At 44.0% G+C, this 7,500-nt stretch overlaps 1 protein-coding gene across 2 annotated transcripts in view; it reads right to left on the reverse strand.

Annotated features, from left to right (window-relative positions):
- The window catches only part of mpp3a (MAGUK p55 scaffold protein 3a), a 38,830-nt gene that overhangs the window by 29,354 nt on the left and 1,976 nt on the right, over positions 1-7,500 (reverse strand). The gene's annotated exons all lie outside the window — the stretch shown is intronic.

Here is a 7,500-nt window from a genome sequence, read left to right on the forward strand (position 1 = left end):
CACCTCCTCTATTTAACAACAGCTTGTTTCTCTGAACACAACTATACCAGCAAACAGATCAGCTCTGTCTAATTATCCACTACATGGCCAAAGAGGTCACCTCTCTTAAGTTCTCAGGAGTTTCAGCCACACTCATTGTGCATAAAATCCAGCACATACAGATCCATGTTCTCTCCACATAAATCCAGCACATACAGATCCATGTTCTCTCCACATAAATCCAGCACATACAGATCCATGTTCTCTCCACATAAATCCAGCACATACAGATCCATGCTCTCTCCACATAAATACCACACATACAGATCCATGCTCTCTCCACATAAATCCAGCATATACAGATCCATGCTCTCTCCACATAAATCCAGCATATACAGATCCATGCTCTCTCCACATAAATCCAGCACATACAGATCCATGCTCTCTCCACATAAATACCACACATACAGATCCATGCTCTCTCCACATAAATCCAGCACATGCAGATCCATGCTCTCTCCACATAAATCCAGCATATACAGATCCATGCTCTCTCCACATAAATCCAGCACATACAGATCCATGCTCTCTCCACATAAATACCACACATACAGATCCATGCTCTCTCCACATAAATACCACACATACAGATCCATGCTCTCTCCACATAAATCCAGCATATACAGATCCATGCTCTCTCCACATAAATCCAGCACATACAGATCCATGCTCTCTCCACATAAATACCACACATACAGATCCATGCTCTCTCCACATAAATACCACACATACAGAACCTCCACATGCAAACACTGGCATTTTACATTTATCGGATCCTTTTATCCAAATGAGTAATTGAGGGTTAAAGGTTTTGTTCAGGGACCCCACAGCAGCAACTTGGCAGTGGAGGGACTTGATCTGGCAACCTTCTGCTCACAAGTCGTTAGCTTAACCACTGAGCTACACTAGTGTGGGTCCTACTGAAGCATCGCTGGATGCCGCCTTTGTCACAAGTCAGTTCATGACATTACCACCCTGCTGGAGTTGCCCCAGTCAGCTGTAAGTTCTCTTATTGTCAAAAACAACAACAACATCTCAGCCATGAAGCAGTAGACCACAGCAGCCCACAGCAGTGTGTAAAAATCACCCTTCCTCTGTTTCATCACTCACTCAGAGTGCCAGCTCATCTCTGGAGGCAACCTCAGCACAAGAACTGTCTGTCAGGAGCGTCATAACTTGGGTTTCCATGGCAACGCAGCTGCACACAAATCTAAGCTCACTGATCACAGTGCGGAGTGTGAGCTGGTGTGGTATAAAGCATGCTGTCGCTGGACTCTGGAGCAGCGGAAACGTGTTCTGTGGAGTAAAGAATCACGCCTCTCTGTCTGGCAGTCTGATGGACGAATGTGGGTTTAAAGGATGCCAAGAGAATACCACATAGTGCAATATACAATGCCATCAGTGAAGGTTGGAGGAGGAGGGTTAAGGGCCTTTTGGGTGAAGTGTGTGTGTGAGAGAGAGAGAGAGAGATTTCGCAATAAAATCAAATTATTTACGCTATAAAAATAGACAACACACAAACATACCTTACAATTACAAAAAATAAAACTCAAAAAAATTACCAAAACCCACTCCCTCATCTTTCACAGAGCACAAAACATCACTGTAAGCCCAAATATTTTCAAAAGTAGTCAGGTCATTCATATCAAAATAAAACTTCAAATCTAACACCACAACTCTGCACCAATCTGTTAAACACATGTACAGTACTGCTGTCAGTCTGTACCTCAGTCACACACTTCCTACTGACCTACACGGCCATCTTAGATTGACCTAAAATGAACTTCAAAAGTTGACACTGTTTTTTCTTCTGTGTGTAACTATACCCACAAATAAAGAGTGCTGATGTAGAAACCACACGAAACCAATTAAAAATCATTACTAAGAGGCTAAACAAAGACATCAACCTGGGCCATGCCATAAAACAGTGAGGAACCGTCTGTCACACCAAAATACAGACACCCAGGACTCCCAGCTGGATTTAAAACTGAAACAAAAGCATTATCCACTACTGCAGCATGTAAATGTCTGCACTGTAGATCACGTAAGCCCTTGTCCATGGTGGCTTATAGAGTGCTTTGACTCCCTTTTCTCCACACTGAGTTAAATCCTTCGCCCAGAGCCAGTTTTTGCACCACGGCGTATTGATGCTCCCATTTAGTTTATCTTTATTTAATACTTTAACACAGGCTCCATAGAGGGTCTTCCCAGACACCTCCTCTAAAGCCAGGTTCTCAACACCAGATAGTTGCAAATAGTGGCTTTCATTATCCCCAAAGTTAGGTGATAGTGACGACATAGGGCATGTGTCATTGCCACTACCAACACTCCTACCGCTGTAGGCAGGGTTAGACTTGAGCTGAACACACTCTTCATCTGTTAATGCAAGTTTACACAGAAGTTGTGACAAGAAACACAAAAGCTTTACATTCAAGTGGGCAGCTACTCTGTCCACACCACCCAGCTCAGGACCTGCTAGGGTTACCAAGTCCCCTAGGGTCCATAGTCCAGTGCTGCGCAGAGTTCTGTCCAGGGAACGGGCCAACCCACTATTGATGTGCAGGCGAGCTCCTCCAAACAAAGGTTCTTTCTAGAGCCTACACTGAGAAGCTGTACATTCCAGCTACTCAATCTTAAACAAATTAAGAAAAAATTTAAAAAGTCCAGAATAAAAAAGTGGCAGATTTTATAAGACCAAATTTTTTATTGACCATTAGGAAGAATGACAGGTACATGTCCCAGCCCCTGAGTCTACAAAACACTGCATAGGCCAAAGGTCTCCACACCATGTTCTCTGGCCTGGTGAGAAGTCTCTTCAAGAACTGAAGACAAAAGGTTGCAACCCTGCTGGCAAAGTCTGCAAGCTCCTGTCCACCATCTTCTTTAGCTACAAACAACACACTCTGAGGGAGCCAATGTAACTTGTCCCAAAAGAAGTCTGCTAGCACCACCTGTATGCTGGACAGTAGATCTGGAGTAGGGTCTAAGCACACTAACCTGTGCCACAAAGGAAAGGCCATCGGGTTGTTACAAATCAGAACCCATCCTTTATACGATGGATGAGGATGTACCCAGTTCTATCTGTTAAGTCAGCCTTTAACTTTCTCTAACAATCCGTCCCAGATTTTCTTTCCCCAAATATTTAACTCCTTCCTAAGCCAACTCAACCCCTGTGGTAAACACGGTGTCACATTTGGCCAGCTACCTACCAGCAAGGGCTCACTTTTGTTCCAGCGCACCTTTAGCAGAGGTCAGCAATTTTACCAAACTGTTTTAGCAATTTTACCAAAATGTTACTGTGTGTTAAGTTATCAACATCAGCTTGGGTTGTAAGCATCACAATAACATCATCAGCATAGGCAGACAATGAAAGGTACCTCCGTAACCTGTGTATGAAGGGTGCAATATCAGCACTCAAACCTCCGATAACAGTACAGGACCCAGATCTTGGCTATGAGACCTTCCATAGATATTCATGTTCAACCCTGTCAAAAGGCTTTTCCTGGTCCAAAGAAATCAGACCAGTATCCAGGACCAATATTCTTGAGATTTCCAAAAGATCCCAAAGTAAAGTTATATTATCAAAAATAGACCTGCCTGGTGCACAGGATAGATGGTCTGGTCAGGATAGATCACTTGGTCCATCACCTTCTTTAGGCTGATGGCCAAGGCTACTGAACGCAACTTATAATCACAACAGAGCAGTGAAACACGTCTCCAGTTTCTCAGTTCCTGTAAATCTCCTTTCTTAGCCCTACAGCAGCTTGATGGCAGCCTCCTTTTCATAAGACTGTCATTCATAACTTCCAGCACATCCTCTCTGACCACAGTAGCTCAGTGGTTAAGGTACTCAACTAGTAATCAGAAGGTTGCCAGTTCAAGTTGCCACTGCTGTTCTACTGTTGGGCCCCTAAACCCCTTAACCTTCAATTACTCAAGTTGTGTTCAGTTGTAATTCTAAGTCACTTTGGATAGAAGTGTTAGCAAAGTGCCATAAATATAAAACTCCACTGGCAGTCCAGCAGTACCTGGGGCTCTTCATTCCCTGAAGGGAATCCTACAACTCCACCAGGGACAGCAGCCCCTCAGGACCCAAGATGGCCTCTTCTTCTACCTGTGGAAGACCATCTAAAAATATACTTTTTGTGTGTTCTATGTTCAATGGTATTCATCCTATTGTAAGACTGTGTTGTTCCCCTACAAATCTCCAAAGGATCTGAGAGTACAGTATCAGACTCCAACGTCAAGGCATGTATCCATCTCCTTTGACCATTTTTATGCTCTTCAACAAAGAAAGTGTCCATCTGTGTCACATTCTGAAAACGAGAATGGACCAGGGCCCCCAGTACCTTTACCCCACGCAGGTCGGCTAGTGCCACTGTTTTTACTCTGAGAGCCTCAATATGCTCTACATTTCTTGTGGACTCTGTTAAGAGTCTGTTAAGCGAGAGAGAGACAGACAGACAGACAGACAGAGAGAGAGAGAGAGAGAGAGAGAGAGAGAGAGAGCGAGAGACAGACAGACAGACAGGGCTTTACATAGTTTGCGAGATGCTCACTGTAGAGGTGACACTGATGGAGCACAGAGGAACAGGTACTAGTGAGCCGAACATTTTTAACAGGATTATCATGTCTCTATGCACCCCTGTTTTCTTTTCCTCAGTTTGGACAGAGCACTCTCCACCATTTCACTGCGAGTTATACTGTATATGACTATGTATGTGATGAATAAACCAAACTTGAAACTTGAAACTTGAAACTTGCCCTGTGTAAACCACAAACATCACAAATGTCTGAGTAAAGATAAATGCCTGGTGTGGCTCGGCTACCAACCCTCCCTCCAGACACGTCTATACCTCAGTGCTGTTCAACAACCTGTAAAAAGTCAAATGCAACAGTCACATGGTTCTTACAGTTAAATGATGAAACTGTATTTTAATCAAACTGAAAGGTCATTACTGTTTTAGTTTATGTAGCTGTTCCATATCTTGGCTTCAGTTTGCTCAGTTTGGCTGGTGGTTTTAACAAAACATAAATCTCATATTAAGGTGTAAACTTGCACTAGGTCTGTCTAGCAGAGCTCACAGGACCTCACTGCAGGAATGGGGGCTCTGTTCCTCAGACAAGACTTCATTATAGAGCAGCCAGGTACTGAACAGGTGGCAGGTCAATGAGAGCTTAGGCCTGAGGGTTTCACTCCCATACCACACTAAACGTGCTTCACAGTAGTGCTCCCTTAAGTTATCTTTTAATTGGCTTCACAGAGATCAGTACAAGACACTGCACAGAAAACAAACAGAACCTTCTGGAAGAACCCTGTGATGCTGATGTGTGTAGGGATTTACCTGATACCACGCAAGACTAGAGGTTCTGTCCAGTCCCTGATATTACATACACTAGAGGTTCTGTCGAGTCCCTGATACTATGTACACTAGAGGTTCTGTCCAGTTCCTGGTACTACGTACACTAGAGCTTGTCAGTCCAGTTCCCTAGCAGAGCAGAGCATAATTTTGGTCTGTTCAGACTTCCACATTAGTCAGCTGATGAGTTCATTACCTGGTCCAAGTATGACAAAGTCAACCAGAGCAAGAATGCGGACTATGTGTTTACCCCAATGGGCTGGACTGAGGAACTCTGGACCAGGGAACAGAAAGTGTATCAGTAATATAGAAGGAGAGGCAGTACTAGAGTATCTATAGAACTCCTACAATGCAGCACCACACCGTCTAGTCCAGCCATACATGGCATATGAGTGTAGTATATCCCTAGACCACTTCCCAAACCTCCCTCTGTGAGAACCAGAACCAGAACAGCCATTTGAACCTGCACAATTCACTACTGATCCCGCACCGCCATTCACTACTGAACCTGCAGAGCCGTTAACTACTGAACCTGCACAGCCGTTAACTACTGAACCTGTGCAGCCGTTAACTACTAAACCTGCACTGCCATTAACTGCTGAATGTTAGAGAGGGAGACATACAACAGCATGTGTGAGAAAGGCCCCTTACCTGACAGCACAGCAGGGCCATCTACCTGCTGGGCCAGCTGAGCCAGGACAAGGGAGGTGTGGTATGGTGAGGGGGGGGGAGAGAGAATGTATGAGGGAGCATCTCTGTGTGTTGTATAAATAGCCGAGAGACACACTGAGGCATCAACATAGTCCTGCGTTTACTGGACACAGCTGATGTATTGCTGGAAACTAAAATTTCACAGACCTGGATATATTAGTTCTGGGCAACCCATGGCAGTGTCTATCAAGAACTCTCGCTGAAATGCTGTTGATTTTGGTGGGACTCACAACCATTTTTTTTCTTCCAGAGTCTATTTTGTATCATCCCTGCAGCCAAAAGTAACCGTGCCAAAGATCTGCTTACTGGAACATAAGGCTGATACCACCCATGTGACCTGATCTAATTTGCAGAAAGGGGAACCTGTAAGGTGTGATGTCATTTCCATGCTCTCTGCAACGCCCACCCGCCCCTCCCTCTCTCCCCATGGAAGATGACATCATTGCCAGTCTCAGAGCAGTGATGTCACCACACCATGGCAGCATATTCGCTCAGGAGAGCATGTTGAGGGTGTATGTGTGACCTTTGACACATCTTACAAGAGAGCACAAACAAATTTCAGATGTACACTGTCCTGTCTGTGTTTATTAACACACGTTTTCATAGTTTATTAAAAACTGGTTTAATATCTGGGTCTGATCTTTTTGCCATTAGACAAATCTCATCAAGAACTTTAATTTGTTTTTCATCCAAAATGACACTCACAGCCCTCTGGTTCGAAGACCTCAATGGATGGCGTGTGCGTGCGTGTGACAAATGCTTGAAACTGAGATTATGAAGGAATATTATGAAATATTATAAATATGCACTGCATATGCTAATATCTAGTACATGGAAATGCCAGTACATGACAGAGCAACCTCTACATGTGGCAGACGCCCTTGTCTTCTAGTCATTGCTATGTGTGGTGTGTGTGTGCCTTCTCTGCTTTAGGGTTCTAGGTAAGCTTTTTGCAACTAATTTTCAGGTGGGTAACTGATTTTCAACTTCAGCTTTTTTTGCATTCTCTCAGATGGCTAATGTATTGCTGCTCACGTTATTTGATCTTTATTTAGCAATGCACTGTGCAGGTTAGTTATCTTGTCAAGCCCAGCATCCAATTTTTCCAGGTTCCATGCCTCACATCCTTAACGAACACTCGGTAAAGTGATACACTATTGAGTTCAAAATCTCTTATTGCGCACACGCAGTTAAAAGTAAATAAAAGAAGGATCAAATTCGAACGTTTTACACCTCAGCAATGCAATGCTTCCGAGAAACATTACTGCGCACGCTGTGCCTGGAGAGGCAGAGGTTTACAGAAAGACAAGCCACCAGTGTGTGTGTCTGTTCAGAATCATACCAGCCTTTCTTAAACCATCACGAGCCATATCTGAAATGGGCTCGCACC

Source organism: Electrophorus electricus, chromosome 3, assembly GCF_041902795.1.
Source record: "Electrophorus electricus isolate QZ-2024a chromosome 3, ASM4190279v1, whole genome shotgun sequence".
Classification (NCBI taxonomy): domain Eukaryota; kingdom Metazoa; phylum Chordata; class Actinopteri; order Gymnotiformes; family Gymnotidae; genus Electrophorus; species Electrophorus electricus.